General features: G+C 43.7%; 1 protein-coding gene across 11 annotated transcripts in view; it reads left to right on the top strand.

The window, feature by feature from the left end:
• Nucleotides 1–2,213: 2,213 nt before the first annotated feature.
• Nucleotides 2,214–17,710, top strand: part of PRDM2 (PR/SET domain 2) — a 135,667-nt gene continuing 120,170 nt past the window's right edge. For 5 of the 11 annotated variants that reach the window (XR_008714979.1, XR_008714978.1, XM_055582642.1 and 2 more), the window contains exon 1: nt 4,653–4,779. The gene's annotated coding sequence lies outside the window, so the exon portion shown is untranslated. The other 6 variants (XM_055582643.1, XM_055582633.1, XM_055582640.1 and 3 more) reach the window with 4 other exon arrangements.

Genomic DNA, 17,710 nt, shown 5'->3' with positions numbered 1-17,710 from the left:
CAAGAACATAGTATCAATTTCACGCACAAATTAACCCTCAACAAAGGTTCCCGCCTTTCCCCTTCTTACCATTACATCTCACCACTGTTAAGATTCCTCTATACTTGTGGAGGCTGCACAAATCTTTTCACTGAAAACATGCAGCCAAAAGTGTCCATCATGCAATAACTTGTCTCTTTAGTCCCTAGAGTTTCTATCTTTGAACTTCATTCGTTTATCTTTAATCTGAACCCAGAATCCAAGTTTCAAATCTGGCTGCTGGTGCGCTTGCTCAGACGTCATTCCTTGTTTGGGTAAGTGACTTGGCAGAGAGATGGTGAGCAGGGAGGGTGAGGTGGAGAAACTGGGAGAAGAGACTCTGGATCTCATTCAACACAACTTGCAGTCAAGAGGAAAGGGGGCTCAGTATTTCTAAAAAAAAAAAAAAAGTAAGTGATGTTTTATTTGACTAAAACATGAGTTCATTTGATGTCGTTGCCCTTAGACACTTCATCCTTTTTCTCCTCATGTTCTTCCCTGATAGTCCAGGGAGAGTATTTAGAATGGTCTCTTTATGCAGGTGGCTCAGCTGGTAAAGAACCTGCCCGTAATGTGGGAGACCTGGGTTTGATCCCTGGGTTGGGAAGATCCCCTGGAGAAGGGAAAGGCTACCCACTCCAGTATTCTGGCTTGGAGAATTTCATGGACTGTATAGTCCATGGGGTCACAAAGAGTTGGACACGATTGAGCAACTTTCACTTTTCACTTTATGCAGGTATTTAAAAAAAATACTTCCCAATTACTACCCCAACTATCTTGGGAATAAACAGTTGAGAGCATGTAGTGACAGAGTTGCCTAGAGCAGTTCTCAAGTTTCTTTTAGTTGAGGGGAGTAGGTTAATTTGTTAGACAGCTTAGTAGGGAGTTAAGCTGTCTAGGTTCAAAACCTGGTTCTGAGGACTTCCCTGGTGGTCCAGTGGTTAAGAATGCTCCTAATGCTGGGGATGTGGGTTCTATCCCTTAGTCAGGGAACTAAGATCCCACATACCTTGGGGCAACTAGGTCACGTGCCACAACTACACAGGCTGCAAGAAGATCTCACATGTTGCAATTAAGACCTGATGCAGCCAAAAATAATATTTAAAAACAAACACACCAATCACCCCTCTCCCCGCAAACCTAGTTGTTTCTAAGCTTTCCTGGCCTCCATTTCCTCATCTGTAAAGTGAGGACAGTGCTAATCACATATGGTTGCTATGAGGATGAATGAGAGAGTCCATGTAAAATACCCAGAATGGAAGCCAGTGGAGACTTACCATTGTTATAATCCAGGTAATCTGAAGTCCACTGACTTTCCCATTGGCAATGTGCTGTAAGTTCTTTAATCTTGGCAGTAAAGTCTTTCATCTTTTTAGAAGCACTGCTGTAGCTCTCCTGGCTGGATGCTTAGCAGGAGCTCTGTGGTTCCTATTGTAACCATATGCTGTCTTTCCAAAGCACAATGTCTTTGGTCCACACATATTTGCTGAAATCCAGCCACGTCAGAAGAAGCAGGGAGAAGACTTTTTTTTCCCATTAAAAGGCTCTGTCTAGCATTTCTTCTCGGAGAAGGCAATGGCGCCCCACTCCAGTACTCTTGCCTGGAGAATCCCATGGATGGAGGAGCCTGGTGGGCTGCAGTCCATGGGGTCGCAAAGAGTCGGACACAACTGAGCGACTTCACTCTTACTTTTTCACTTTAATGCACTGGAGAAGGAAATGGCAACCCACTCCAGTGTTCTTGCCTGGAGAATCCCAGGGATGGGGGAGCCTGGTGGGCTAACGTCTATGGGGTCGCACAGAGTCGGACACGACTGAAGTGACTTAGCAGCAGCGGCAGCATTTGTTATGTGCTACACACAGTTCTAGGTATTGGGATGACAAATGACGATTGTCCTCTATAATGGTTCTGCATGCCAAGGTACAAAACCGGCCAGGACCTGTGCTAGATGTATCTGTGTAGAATTGAGTTTCATTCTTGTTGTAGATCCAAAGTCTGCATTTTACATTTCCATCCCTTGATACAGAAATGGCTCATGAGATGTGATGAAATGTCTCAAAATCCTTCCTTCTTTCTTTAGCAATATTTTTGCTTTTTAAAACCTTTTCAAAGAGGCAAAACAGTGATATTTAGCATATCAGACAGATAATGAACACTCATGAAATCACACTGTATTATCAATAGTTCATATATTTTTTGATTAAATTGAGGAAATATTTATTATTTTTCCTGAGATGTAGTACAAATTGAAAAATACAAAATATTCAAGAGACATATGCAGATAGAAAATACACAATGGCTGAAGAAGAGGTGGAATTTAGGAGTGCTAAAGATAGGCTCAATGTAGCAGGCTAAATAATGTCCCCAGAATACAAGTTCAAGCTTCTCAGGTGGCTCAGTGTTAAGAATCCACCTGCCTATGCAGGAGACTTGGGTTGGATCCCTGGGTGGAGAAGATCCCCTGGAGAAGGAAATGTGAACGCACTCCAGTATTCTTGGGAATGCCTGGGAAATCCCATGGACAGAGGAGTCCGGTGGGCTTACTGACTCAAAAACAACAACAAAGATATTTTCATGTCCTAGTCCACTATGGAAAGAGGATTTTGTGATTAAATGAGATTTTGAGATGAGATTATATTGGATTACTTGGGTGGGTCCCAAATGTAAATACATGTATCCTTAGAAGAGGAGGGCAGAATGAAATTCAACTGCACACAGAGGAGGTGAAGAGAGGATGGAGCACTGTGTTCAAGATGCTGGTCTTGAAAACTGATGTAGCCACAAGCCTAGGAATGCTGGCCGTTGCCAGAGCAGAAAGAGGAAAGATTCTCCCCTAGGGCCTCTAGAGGGAGAGTGGTCTTGTTGATATCTTGGTTTTGGCTCAGTGATACTGATTTTAGACTTTTGGCCTCTAGAACTGTGAGAGAATGTATTTCTGGTGTTTTAAGCCACCCAGTTTGCAGTAATTTGCTGCAAGAGCAACAGGAAACTAAAACACCCATTTAAATGAATGGCAAGGAGGACAACCACTCTTTTCCATGTTCCACCATCTCTTGGCATGTTGCTTTCTAGTACACCTTCTGGCTCACTGTGTCACTTATAACTTATATGTTCCTTTATTTTCTTTTGCATTCTTTTGAATGCCAGATGGCACATAGCTTTTATTTTTTTTCAAGTTTATTTGGATACTGGTGTTTTGATTATGGTGGAATATGGGTGGTGGAGTCTCCCTCACTTATTTCTCTGATGAGGTTATTATCTTCATTTGTTCACTATAGTGGACTAAGTCGTTAGCATCATCCCTTCACAATAAGATGATAATGCATGTTGACTCATCATGTTTTCTTAACATTAAACCCTAGTTACATAAACAGATTTGTAGGCTCCTTCAGAAGTTTCAAAAGAGAGACCAATTGCATCTAATTTACTGTGTCTCCTCCTTAGGGTGGGTCCTTTCCACAGGCGCCTTATGCCGCCCATTTCATTTAGATTCTTCCTGATTCCATTCTCAGGGCTTTATCTTCCAAGTCGTCATGGCCTTACATACCATCCATATGGGATAGAACCCAACTTTCTATCTCATCTTCAGCCTGCAGCTTTCCCCCCCACTTCGGACTCCTTGCCGACAACTTCCTGCTAGACATCGCTCCTCGGAAGTCTATAATAGAGACCTCCGACTCAACGAGGCTCATCTCCATGAGAGCATTCACTCATCATCATCCAGGCTGTCTACTTCCTCATATGTAAACAGTTAAGTTCCACAGGACAAGGCCAATGTCATGTTCTGTGCATTACTCCCAGCACGTAGCACACTGCTAGCCACATGGCCAGCAGACAAGAAATACTCTTTTGTAGAGAAGGCAATGGCACCCCACACCAGTCCTCTTGCCTGGAGAATCCTAGGGACAGGGGAGCCTGGTAAGAGGCCGTCTATGGGGTCGCACAGAGTCCGACACGACTGAGCGACTTCACTTTCACTTTTCACTTTCATGCATTGGAGAAGGAAATGGCAACCCACTCCAGTATTCTTGCCTGGAGAATCCCAGGGACAGGGGAGCCTGGTAAGAGGCCGTCTATGGGGTCGCACAGAGTCGGACACGACTGAAGCGACTTAGCAGCAGCAGCAACGAAGAACAAAGAAACCCAGCTGCATCTTCCCCTTGGAGCTGGATCTTTTCGGGGTAGGCTAGACTGCTCCTTTAGAGAGGAGTGAAGAAAGGGGTCTATGTTTCCTCATTTGACAGGGACTTAGTGATAAAGCCATTTTCTTTTTCCCTCCAGGTCCTCGTAGTAACTTTCGATTGCGCAGAATCCTAAGCCTTTGGTGCAGGCAGAGTGGTGGTGGCAAGCCCGGGCCTGGCCGCCGGGGTCCTCGGGGTCCCTGTGAGGACGGCCGTGTGTCGGGACGTGTGCAGTCCCGGTGGTCGTGCCACCGCGAACCGAAGTCGGGGCTCCCGGGCGAACACACCTCGGAGCCAGGGCGGCCCGGGTCGGGGCCCCCCGGGCGTCTGAGGCCGGGGTCGTGGTCCTCCCGTGGAGGCGCGTCGGGGGTCTGCGCAGTCGGGGGTCGCGGCCCTCGGCGACGGCGCGGGCGGCGCGGGTCCCGGAGGTCGCGCGGCCGGCGCCGCCCGACGTCACTTCCGACCGGAGCCAAGATGGCGGTGGCGCGGCCGCGGGCGCCGGGGCGGGCGGAGCGGTGGCGGCGGTTCGGGCGGCGGCTCTCCGCGCTCTGAGGCGCGGGGCGCGGCGGGCGCAGCCAGGTAAGAAGCAGCCAGGGCGGGTGGCTTCCGGGACGGCGGCGGGTTCCGCGCCGGGACTCCAGTCTCTGTCCGCGAGGAGCGAGGCGGCGGCGGCGGCGGGAGCGACACGCCGGGGACCCGGGCGCGCAGGGCCGGGCGGGCCGGCGGCGCGCCCCCTTCGAGGTCTCAGTGTCCCGCGCTCGCGGGGCCCCCCGCAACGAGGCGCGGCCCGCGGGCGGCCGGAGTCCGTCCCTCCCGCGCCGAGCACCCGGGCCCGGCCTTGGGCCCCGGCGCGGGGAAGTTGTGGGGTCCGCTTTGTCGCCGTTGGTTAGCCGCGCGCCCCGCGGGGAGTACGCGGGTGGGCTGCCGGGCGGCGGCGCCGGGCGGGCGGCTGCGACTCCAGCGGGATCCCGGTCCCGGGTCCACGAGGGTGGCCACCGGTCCCAGGGCCGTTCCAATTTCAAGTGGTCTTGCTCTTCTTTTTTTGTGTTCTAACAGAACGTGTCTCTCACACTTGGATTCTGAATTTGTTCAGTGTTTCGCGTCTTTGTGTTTCCTAAATCCACAAAGTGTAGTTTAAGCTCGGAAACGTTCTCCCTCGATAATCCCATCACAGACCCACCGGTGTTTTGTGTTTAACAGACAGAGCATTTATCTCTTAGGCATTTTGTTACTAAAGATGCCCACGAACCTATATTTGATGGTAGCAAGAAAGACACAAAGTAGACCAAGCAGGTCAGCGTCTTTCCCCTCACCTCCGTGGTGGCTCCCGACCCACGCGTAAACCCCTGTCCACCGTGTGTCCAGACACGAGCTTCGGAAACAATTCCACGTTGACCCGGGGAGTCCACAGTACCTCCACTACGCAGCTGTAATTTCCCCAGAGAGAGGACACGCATGCTGGCCCCTCATCTTCCATTGAGCGTTGTTGTTGGGGTTTTGGTTTTATTTCAGAACGCGTTTTGGTGAATCCCAGTTAAGTCTTTTAAATCCCTCTGATCAGACACCAAAATGGCCCTACCCAGAAGGCGATTAAAATATTAAAGTTTTTGTTTACTACAGGTTTATTGTTAAAAGCAGTCACAGTCTTTTAACAACAAACAGACCTTTTCAGTGGTTCTCGTAAGATGCCAGACTTCGTCTCGATTTGATCAGTTGCGTTCAAGTATGTTGGGGAAATGTAGGCCTTTAAACCTTTTTTTAAAACATGTTATGAAATGTGCTGTAAGGAGCACATTAAGGAGGAGGAACTGAGAGACATATTGTATGTTCCTTTTTAGTAGGGTCTTGTTTTTGAGGTGGCATGCAGCTTCCCCTTCATTCTCCTGTAGGCTTCCTTACAAACACTCGTTTGCCCACATTGTTCACACATAGAATCTCAGTATAGCCTTGAGAGGATCTTTAAAGATAGTCCAGCTCCCTCATTGCAAGCATTGGAAACTGAGATTGAAATTCATAGTGGGACTGACGTTTGTTCACAGCTTCTAGTATTCCAGGGCTTTTTTTACACATCTTTTTTGGTTTGGTTTTAATAAGTTAATATATTTGAAGTGCTTAGAAAATCACCAAGTGCATAATCAAAGCGCTCAGTAGAGGTTCATTTTTGTTGATTCTGGAGATGTTTTTTTTTTTTCATTGAAAAGTCGGCAGGTTCACATTTGTTTTTTCTCATTTTGTGCACAGTTCCTGAAACAACTGGGCGTAAATCTGTAATAACGTGTTAGTTTTGTAAGTACAAAGTGGAACAAAAGATTCTCATTCTAGGAGAGTTTGAAAATGGAGAAAAACACAAAGAAGGAATAGAAATAGACCATTCCCTTCCCACTCAGATAACCACTGTGAACATTTTGGCAGACCTCCTCCTTTCTGTCTCTTGGTGTGCGTGTGTATATTTTCTTTCCTTGTTTATATTTATTCACTTCTGTATGTTTGCACTGTGTACAGGATAGATATCATATGCTATATATTGTTTGTAATCTCTCTTCCTTTATGATATTGTGAGCATATATCCTTGCCACTAAATCTTCAATGCGATTTTTAATGGCCACATTGTATAGGGTGGGCCATAATTTATTTATCAATTCCGTATTGATCAGTAAGGTTTCAACAGCTTGAGATTTTCTTTTCGTTAAGATTTATTTAAAAGTTTTTTCTATTATGGATTTTCAAGCCCTGTCATTTTTTAAGATATGTGAAAAATGTAAATTCTGTTTTTTAGCCTCTAAAGACTCATTTTTCCTGCCAGTGCAGTTTGAAGAAATAGCGCTCCATTTCAGCTCCGTTTTATTCTCCCTCATCTGGGTCTGTGCAGTTACAGACATATATCTGCATGAATATTCTTTTGATGATTATTTTACCTTAGATGTTTGTTTATTCATGGGACTGTTTCTTTAAGCTGCCCATCTCTTTTCAAGTTCCAGATCTGATTTACAAACCTTTTAAGTCCTGTTAAATCATAGACTTTCCGGGATGGAAAGCACCTTAGGTTATTTACTATTTTCATGTCTTCTGACTTGCTTTTCATGCTATTTTTAATCCTCGCGCAGAAGAAAAAAAAAGCCCGTGGGCTGCCTTAGAAAACTCCGTAGTGGGGAGCAAAGAGGGAGTAGGTGGACAGTGGGGGGAAATTGTCAAGCTTGTGTGGCAACATGTAGATCCAGGGAGTTTCCAGGTGATGGGGACGTTACCCGACAGTGGTGACTGCAGATCCTGCTGACATCTGTCCAGGGCTGTGCAGTTTGCCTAGAGATCATCAGCTTTGCCTTCGCTCCTCTGAGCCTTTGCTTAGAGGTCTGGGATACTGTTCTGGCCCTCTCCCTTTGAAATTAGATGCTTTTACTTATAGCCAATAATATCATCTTCATAGGGTGACTGAAAGTAGTACTTAGATCCCATTGAAACAAGGTTTCTTATCCTCACCATGGTTGTGGGGCTGGATCATTCTTTGTCGTGGGAGCTGTCTTGTACCCTGTAGGATATTTGGCAGCATCCCTGACCTTTGCCCACCAGATGCCAGTGGCCGCCCCTCCCCCCCCCAAGTTGTGACAATCCATAAACCCTCCAGACATTGCAAGATGTCCCTTTAGGGCAAAATGACCCTTTAGGGTGAATACTCCAGTTTTTAGCCACTGCTTTAAAGGAAGGCCCATCTCACTGGATGGTTGAATCATAGAAGCGGTTTATGGAATCTCTTTAGTCAAAGATCTATTAAGAATATATGCCGCTGGTTTATGTGAAGTTCCCCTTGATGCCAGGGAATAGGCTTGTTACAGGTGGAAGTTCTTTTCCTGAGTTTGGTTTTATGACTTTGTCCATTTGATTTTTTTTTTTTTTTTTTTTTAAATCTTTTGGCCATGCTGCATGGCACATAGGCTCTTTGTTCTTCCATGAGGGATTGAACCCGTGCCTCCTACATTGGCAATGCAGTCTTAACCATTGTACCACTAGGGCACTCCCGATTTTATGACTTTGTTGAATGGTCACTTTCAGCAGTTTTGCTTTGGTGCCCCTTTCATGGCAAGAGATAAAGGAACTTGAGGTAACATGGAAACTAAGGAGTTTTCCTGATATAGGATCAGCATTCCCAGTATGTAGATTAAATGATTACGAACTAAAAATTTTCATAGACTTGAAAAATGGTGAATAATTTAAGCTTGTGGTCTATTATACTGAATAGCACAAAAAGAGCGGTCTTCTAGAAAATGGAACTTAGTGGAGCAGCCCCTTGAATACTGCAGGAAGCAGCCTAACTAATGTTTTCTAAAATTTCCTTTTTTTAAAAAAAAAAAAGAAAAAAAAAATTCAGGGTTATGAACTGAAAGTGAAAAATTTGTCCTGAAGAAATAAAATTTACTTTTGCAGTGTTTAGCTAACTTTATTACTTTATAACTTAAAGATAGGTTATTGATATTTGTGACAAACCTGCACCTTCCCCTGGGGGGAAAAATGTAAGTTGTCAAGTCTTTATTTGAATTCTTTAAAAGAATAGATAGTATAGATTGAATTTTTATCGTGGCATAAGTAATCTTTAATAAGTTGTAATAGTAATAATAATAATGTTAGAACTCACTGATAAAACAAAAAAAGAGAGGTGCTCTTAAACAACATTTGGTAATGGAGTTGTTTTCTGAATGACAGAATATCTGAATGTACAGAATCACATTCATTCACTGGAATGAATGCTTATGTCATTTAACTATTCTTACTTAAAGAGAATGCCTTTCTTTCCCTACCTCCACTTCCCTGAAGCATGAATTAGAGTTATTGTATGTAATAAATCTGGTTCATTTGGAGTGAAATATGCTTATAATATTTTTCTCAGTACAGTATAATATTTTTTCTTAGATTCTTGGTTCATGTCATCTACTCTGTTTTCATTTATTAGTCCTTTGGAACATGCAACTGAATACTTATATATTTGCCAGCCATTTCGGTGAAAAGAATATTTTGTACCTCTTGCAATAAATCATATGATAGGCTTTGCTTTGAAAGAGCTAAATTATTTCTTGGCATAGCTTGCCTGAAATATGGAAAGCAAAATGCAACTGTTAGTTTGATTACAATGGGCAGCCTGTCTGGAAATTGGTAACACCTACAGATTTTACATGTGCTTGTATGTAGTTCCACTAAGACTACATTAAATTCTGGTAGGAAAATTTTCTGGCATTTTCAAGTAATTTAAATGATGCCATCAAAATTTGAAAAGAGTTGTGAGATTCATCAGCCCTTATTATATACAAGTATGAATGCTGCCCATTTCATAAGGCCTTTTAAGACCACGTAAATTAAACATACATTGGAGGATCAGTATGAAAACTAGATCCTAAATGTTTCCCATTCCATGAGACTTATTTTCGGGACTTTGCCATCATCCTGAAAGGCCTAATATTAAAGTATACCTAAAAGAAGGAATTTTAAAAAGGAAGGAGTCTTAGGACAGATGTGTGAAGCTCTGTTACCTCTTGTTAGAGGTTGTTGAGCAGCTCAGTTCCCTTGTTTTGGGAGATGAATATTGTGTTAGTGCAATTCTCTGATAACAGAGTGCTGCCTTGATATACAGAATGAACTATATCCCAGGTATGTTCAGGGACGGCATTATTTCTGGCAGTGGGAGGGGTAGGACAGTTATCCTCTCTCTCTTCTTTGTATTTGAAAGTGAGTACAGTGATTACCTCTATCTTTTATTTGATATTTTAAGATGAACAGATGAATATGTGAGCAAGCAATTTGAGATTCTTTAGGTTTTTCAAAAGCAATACTAGCATTTTGCTTAAATTTTTTTTTTTAATAGGTATTTTTTTTTTGAGGGATGTTGTTGTTCTTTAATCTCTAAGTCACTTCCGACTCTTCTGCAACCTGTGCACTGTAGCCCGCCAGGCCCCTCTGTCCATGGCATTTCCCAGGCAAGAACCCTGGAGTGGGTTGCCATTTCCTTGTCCAGGGAGTATTCCCCACCCAGGGATCCAGCCCACATCTCCTGCATTGGCAGGCGGATTCTTTACCACTGAACCACCAGGAAAGTCCATTGAACGCTAATGTGGCACAAGGGTTTCTTGGAAGAGAAATCCTTCCAGGTTATTTCTGAGTCCTAAAGTTTTTTTTGCTTATCCCATCCTCCCTCTACTGAACATGGTGAAAGGGGAAACTTTTTTCCTACTTTCTTCCATGCCTTTCACAAAGCCCAGTCCTTTGTTTTCTACACTCTTGCTGGGTATTTTTTCCCTTGGGATTTCCTCTGTCTCTGGGTCTTCCCCTGGTGGCTCAGAAGGTAAAGAATCTGCCTGCAATGCAGGAGACCCAGGTTCAATCCCTGGGTCAGGAAGATCCCCTGGAGAAGGGAATGGCTACCCACTCCAGTATTCCTGCCTGGAGAATTCTATGGACAGAGGAGCCTGGAGGGCAACACGACTTAGCGACTAACATGCTTTCCTCTGTCCCTAGGCACCCCCTTGTGGCTGAAGACTTCTAAATCTCAGTCCCCCTCCTTGAAGACAGTCTGTGCTGGGACTTTTTTTCCCGTTTGATGGTGGTTTTCCGTGGATGTCTGGCCTCTCTTCTCAGAGTCTGTAAAATGGAACTCGCCACCTTCCACTTAAATGCTACCTGTACTCCTGGCTTATCTGTCTTTAAAATACACTCATTCTTCTTGCAGTCACATTCCAGATTTTGTTGAACTCATCTTCACCATCTCTTTTTACCTCCTGTTAGGTTAGAAAACACATTCTGTTCATTCTTCCTCTGCAGAGTTAGTCACATTTTTCGTTTCTTTTCTGCTATCATCAGGGTTTCAAAGGTTTATTGCTTATCATCCAGATTCTTAGCCGGCTTGCCTGGCCCCAGTCTTTCTGGCTGCCCTTTCCTCTCCTGCCTCCTCACTCTTAACCTGTCAGTTTAACCTTCCTACACTGTTAGGCCTCACTTGGTTTGTGGCAGTTCTCAAACTTTCTGGGCCATGTTACCCACCCCAGGGCAAAGCTGCCCTCTTGATGGGCAGCCCTGGAAGCAGGCTGTTTCCCTGGGCTCCTCCTGCCCTCATGCGTTCACTGGCTCTGTTTTTAAGAAAATCCTTGTTTCCATCTTTCTCTAAAGACCCTCAGGACTTGTGTCAGGAGGGGACTGGGTGGATACTGACTTCTCCTTCACTATCTTTGAGGAACATTTCCTACAGGTCAAGTTTACTTTTAACCTGGAACTCAGACACCACCCTTTATGCTGGGAAAGATTGAAGGCAGGAGGAGAAGGGGATGACAGAAGACTAGATGGTTGGATGGCATTACTAACTCAGTGGACATGATTTGAGTAAACTCCGGGAGATGGTGAAGGACAGGGAAGCCTGGTGTGCTGGCGTCCATGGGGTCACAAAGAGTCAGACACAACTGAGCGACTGAACAACAACAGATGCCCCCAAGAACTGTCCCATCTGCAGTGGGACAAAACTGTGGAGCTCGGCACAGACCCTGACTTGAGGGGCACTGTCTGGCTTACTCCAGCTGGTTGCACCAAGAGGTGGTCCTTCATCCTCTGTGTCATATATTGAGTCCCCAGATAGGGGGAGGAATTCCTCTTTACCTTAAAACCAGAACAACTAATTATTTATTTTGAGAAAATGTGTTTTTCAGTTACTGAGTTGTGGAGAAGTTGAGGAAACATACTTTCCTTTAACAATAAAAATTCATATATGTATAAGAACTTTTTTTTTATTAATTTATTTTAATTGGAGGCTAATTACTTTACAGTAATGTATTGGTTTTGCCATACATTGACATGAATCCGCCACGGGTGTACACGTGTTCCCCATCCTGAACCCCCCTCCCACCTCCCTCTCCATACTGTCCCTCCAGGTCATCCCAGTGCACCAGCCCTGCACATCCTGTCTCATGCATCTAACCTGGACTGGCGATCCCTTTCACATATGATAATATGCATGTTTCAATGCCATTCTCCCAAATCATCCCACCCTCGCCCTCTCCCACAGAGTCCAAAAGACTGTTCTATACATCTGTGTCTCTTTACTTAAACTGTAGAGCATTACACAAACGTCACTCTGCAAACAGTTTTTGTTGTTGTTATTTAGTCGCTAAGTCGTGTCCAACTCTTTTGTGACCCCATGAACTGTAGCCTGCTAGGCTCCTCTGTCCGTGGGATTTCTCAGGCAAAAATACTGGAGTGGATTGCCATTTCCTTCTTCAGGGGATCTTCCCAACCCAGGGATCAAACCCAGGTCTCCTGCATTGGCAGGAGGATTCTTTACCACTGAGCCACCGGGGAAGCCCCTGCAAACAGTAGGTGTTGGTGTTACTTTAAAATGCTGTTGAGACTAGAAATAGTTACATATTTAGAGGATAGACTCCAAACTTCAGGTTTCATTTAAAGTAGGAGAGTTGCTCCCTACCAAAATAATAATAAACTCTTGGGAGAAAATCTCAAGAAATACACTGATTGTTGACCCTGCCATCTTAGCAAAATATAGTTGTTACTCTTATCTGGTGTAACTTGTAATTTTGCTATAGGTTGTTCACTCACGAGTTTCAGAAATCTCCTTGTCATTTATGTGTAGTTTGTGGACGGTGAGTTTTCCTATATACTTTATTGTATGGGAGAAACCAGAAAGCCTCTGAGCAGCCACTTGTAAGATGACTATATTGACGCTCAGGTTTGAAAAGATGCATACTTGAGTGGCAAGACCGGTTCCTCACAGTACTGAAGCTTTCGTCCCCTTTACAGAAAATTCACAAGTATTTTGCAGGGTTCCTGAAAGTCCCTTAATTTTTAATGTTTAATCACATCAGTTACATCTGCATTGGGAACTCCAGGGGGAGAATAGTAACTCAAGGGGGTTAACCGAGAGTTCATTTTATTTGGGGAATTGTGAAGTGAGCTGTCATGGGGCAACTCCTTGTAGAAAGTCTGTGTTTGAGTTGGAAGCTTGGCATTTGAGTGTGAGGAAAGAATCAGCTTAATTTTCCCTGTTCTTAATGTAACCAACATGGAAAAATGTTACAAAAGCATCATTTTATAGGAAATTCTTTGAGTTTAATGCTGTTTTGCAGAATATATGGAGAATACATAGTCAACAGTTGGTTAGTTACAATTTTCAGCAGAGAGATGGGAATTATAATAATGATCTTGAATCTGCATAGTTCTTATCAGACAGCAGGGACTGGCTAGAAAGCACTTGTAGAATTTTTGTAGAAACCCAAAATAAAACCTAAAAGTTTTGATGTAGTAAATTACATGTTCAGCATAATATAATGACATAGGTGTATACATTTAATCAAAATCATAAGAAAGTGAAAGTTGCTCAGTCATGTCCAACTCTTTGTGACTGCATGAACTGTACAATCCATGGAATTCTCCAGGCCAGAATACTGGAGTGGGTAGCCTTTCCCTTCTCCAGGGGATCTTCCCAACCCAGGGATCGAACCCAGGTCTCCCACATTGCAGGTGGATTCTTTACCAGCTGAGCCACAAGAGAATCCCTTTTACTTTCACTTTAGAGTAAGAGAGTGCATGTGATAGCCATCCCTAACATTACCAGGTAAATGATAAATAATCAGCACTTGCTATATATTTATTGCTAGCTCTTTATTAGTGAATGCTTAGAGAGATGTTTCTTGAAAATTTTCCCTTATATTAAAAAAATTTTGTTTTTTTCAAGTAAAGGAGAGAGATTCTAGGGGAAGAAAAGGCCCCTGCTGCTGCTGCTGCTGCTGCTAAGTCACTTCAGTCATGTTCGACTGTGTGACCCCATAGACAGCAGCCCACCAGGCTCCCCCATCCCTGGGATTCTCCAGGCAAGAACACTGGAGTGGGTTGCCATTTCCTTCTCCAGTGCATGAAAGTGAAAAGTGAAAGTGAAGTCGCTCAGTCGTATCTGACTCGTAGCGACCCCATGGACTGCAGCCCACCAGGCTCCTCCATCCATGGGATTCTCCAGGCAGGAGTACTGGAGTGGGGTGCCATTGCCTTCTCGTGCCATAATCTAAATTTGCATTCATATTACTCTCCTAGTTTATCTGCTGGTCTCTTATTAAACATTCTACTATGGTATTGTTTAACTTAGAGATATTTCAGACAAAAGTAATCAACCTCATCCCATCAGAGCTCTGTGGCTCTAAAGCCATTCGAAACAGCAGACTTTCTTGTCTTCCTCTCAGTTCTGGGGGAGCTGTGTTGTCAATATCAAGTTCTCCTGTGTTGTGTTAGTTGCTCAGTCGTGTCTGACTCTTTGCTCTCTGTGGACTGTAGCCCACCAGGCTCCAGTGTTCCTGTACTTTCCCAGGCAAGAATACTGGAGTGGGTTGCCTTTTCCGTCTCCAGGGGATCTTCCCAACCCAGGAATTGAACCCAGGTCTCCTGCATTGTGGAGAAGGCAATGGCAACCCACTCCAGTACTCTTGCCTGGAAAATCCTATGGATGGAGGAGCCTGGTAGGCTGCAGTCCATGGGGTCGCGAAGAGTCGGACATGACTGAGCGACTTCACTTTCACTTTTCACTTTCATGCACTGGAGAAGGAAATGGCAACCCACTCCAGTGTTCTTGCCTGGAGAACCCCAGGGACGGCGGAGCCTGGTGGGCTGCTGTCTGTGGGGTCGCACAGAGTCGGACACGACTGAAGCGATTTAGCAGCAGCTCCTGCATTGTCGGCAGATTCTTCACCATCTAAGCTATCAGGGAGCCCATCAAGTTCTACCTGGAGTAAATTCTTTAAACTCTGCCTCCTTATTTAGTTTGGTGTCAGGACACTCTGCTCTATGAATTTGGGGACTCAGGCCCTGGGATATTTGTCTGTGGTTTTCAGGGTATCACTTAGGAAACCAATTTATTGAAATGGGATAAATTACTGATTTATTTGTGAGCATTAAGTTCTTTATATCTCTTAATACACACTTGAGTTTGGGAAATTCCTCTCTTGATGTGCTGTTATACTGTTGCTTTTGCCTTGGCTAGAAATCATTCTAGAGGGTGAGAGGCATGAGCAGTTTTAAGCTGTTAGAGTTCATATTGTCCGATTTACCAAAGGGGTTATTACCTGATAGCTCAGTTGGTAAAGAATCCGCCTGCAATGCAGGAGACTCTGGTTCGATTCCTGGGTCTGGAAGATTCTCTGGAGAAGGGAAAGGCTACCCATTGCAGTGTTCTTGGGCTTCCCTGGTGGCTCAGCTTTTAAAGAATCCGCCTGCAATGTGGGAAACCTGGGTTCGATTGCTGGGTTGGGAAGATCCCCTGGAGAAGGGAAAGACTACCAACTCCAGTATTCTGGCCTGGAGAATTCCACGGACCACAAAGAGTTGGACACGACTGAGTGACTTTCACTTCACTCACCAAAGGGTTGCCAAATCTTTGCTGTATTCTCAAATCTGTTTTTTTTCTCTTCACACACACACACACACACCCCCCTTAATGAAAGTGATAAACATACCAGTTTTGATTTTTCACTTTAGCTTATTTAATTTGGTGACATTGTCTTTTTAAAGGAAAGTTGGGGGTATATTTTTCAGTGTGAAACTAAATGTTCTGGATGAGTATTCCAGTGATATTTTATGTATAATTTTAGAAAAGGAAAATGAATGACTTCATTTAGCAAATTCCTAGGCAGATTCAGTATGAATTATGTGATTCTTCCTAATCCCCAAGAATGGATGCTAGATGTTTTTATGTTGATAGCTAGAGTTTATAGATTGTAACTTGGTGATTCCATTCTTCTGGTAGAAATTGTGAATGGTAGTTTTTGATAGTACATTAGCTGTGTTTGTTAATGAAAACTGCCTTTGAGAAGTTGGCATGCTTTGGATATTTTAATTATTTTTCTAAAAGTTTCTTGGGACTGCAAGAATCTTTTGGTCAGAGAAAGTTAAGATTTACAGTGTAAATCTGTAAATCTACTTTGCTAAAAGGTTGATCATCTCGGTGTTTGCCACAATGATATTCATTTACCATGAGAGATCTACTTTATGTAGTGATTAGTTTTAGAATTATTTTTGTTTTCTTATGTAGGTCATAAACATTCCAAGACTTCTTTTACACAATGATATTTTTAAAACTTTTTTTTCTTTTAGTCTATGTTTTCAACATATTTTTGATTTTTAAAATTTTGCTGCAGTCATGCCAGTTCTCTTATTTCTGTTTTACTATTTGTCCATAAATTGTGTGTTGCTTTCTGAGTCTTGAAAGTTCGTTTCTTTTGAGTTTTGATGTTGTTGTTCAGTCACTAGGTTGTGTCTGACCCTTGGACTGTAGCACGCCAGGCTTCTCTGTCCTTCACTATCTCCTGGAGTTTGCTCATATTCATGTCCATTGAGTCAATGATGCCTTCCAATCATCTCATCCTCTCTCGCCCCCTTCTCTTCCTGCCTCAATCTTTACCAGCATCAGGATCTTTATGAATCAGCTCTTCCCATCAGGTGGCCAAAATACTGGAGATTCAGCTTCAATATCAGTCCTTCCAATGAATACCTAGGACTGATCTCCTTTAGGATGGACTGGTTGGATCTCCTTGCAGTCCAAGGAACTCTCAAGAGTCTTCTCCAACACCACAGCTCAAAAGCATCAATTCTTCGGCGTCAGCTTTATTTATGGTCCAATTCTCGTATCCATACATGACTACTGGAAGAACCATAGGTTTGACTAGACAGACTTTGCTGACTTTGTCAGCAAAGTAACATCCCTGCTTTTTAATATGCTGTCTAGGTTGGTCATAACTGGTTAGTTGCTGTCATGTGAAATGAGCACAATTGTGTGGTAGTTTGAACGTTTTTTGGCATTTTCTTTCTTTGCGATTGGAATAAAGACCTTTTCCAATCTTTATGTTACAATGTGGAATTTGTAATCTAAGAAAATAATTTTAAAATAACATTAGTTAATAATTTATTTTCCAAATAGCCCCCCAAACCTAAATTGAATCAAAAGAAAAGACCCTTATGCTGGGAAAGATTGAAGACAGGAGGAGAAGGGGATGGCAGAGAATGAGATGGTTGGATGGCATTGCTGACTTGATGGACATGAGTTTGGGCAAGCTCCAGGAGTTGGTGATGCCAGGTGTGCTGCAGTCCATGGGGTTGCAAAGAGTTGGACAGGACTGAGTGACTGAACTGAACTGAATATCAGTAGCTTACAGGTGCGCTTCCCAGGTGGTGCTAGTGGTAAAGAGCCCGCCTGCAATGTAGGAGACATAAGAGACACCGTTTCGATCCCTGGGTGGGGAACGTCCCCTGGAGGAGGGCATGACAACTCACTTCAGTATTCTTGCCTGGAGAATCCCATTGGCAGAGGAGCCTGGCAGGCTACAAAGTGGGGTCGCAGAGTCGGACACAACTGAAATGACTTAGCGTGCACATAGTGAATGTGCAAATCAAATATTTATATTCCTAATTCTTTGCCCTTCCTCTCAGACTTAGACTAGTCTTAAAGAATCTGCTGTTGCTTTTTCTTTAAAGGCTTTTCATATTGTTT

The sequence above is a fragment of the Bubalus kerabau genome, chromosome 5 (genome assembly GCF_029407905.1).
Source record: "Bubalus kerabau isolate K-KA32 ecotype Philippines breed swamp buffalo chromosome 5, PCC_UOA_SB_1v2, whole genome shotgun sequence".
Taxonomy (NCBI): Eukaryota; Metazoa; Chordata; class Mammalia; order Artiodactyla; family Bovidae; genus Bubalus; species Bubalus kerabau.
This window is presented reverse-complemented; position numbering and strand designations above follow the sequence as displayed.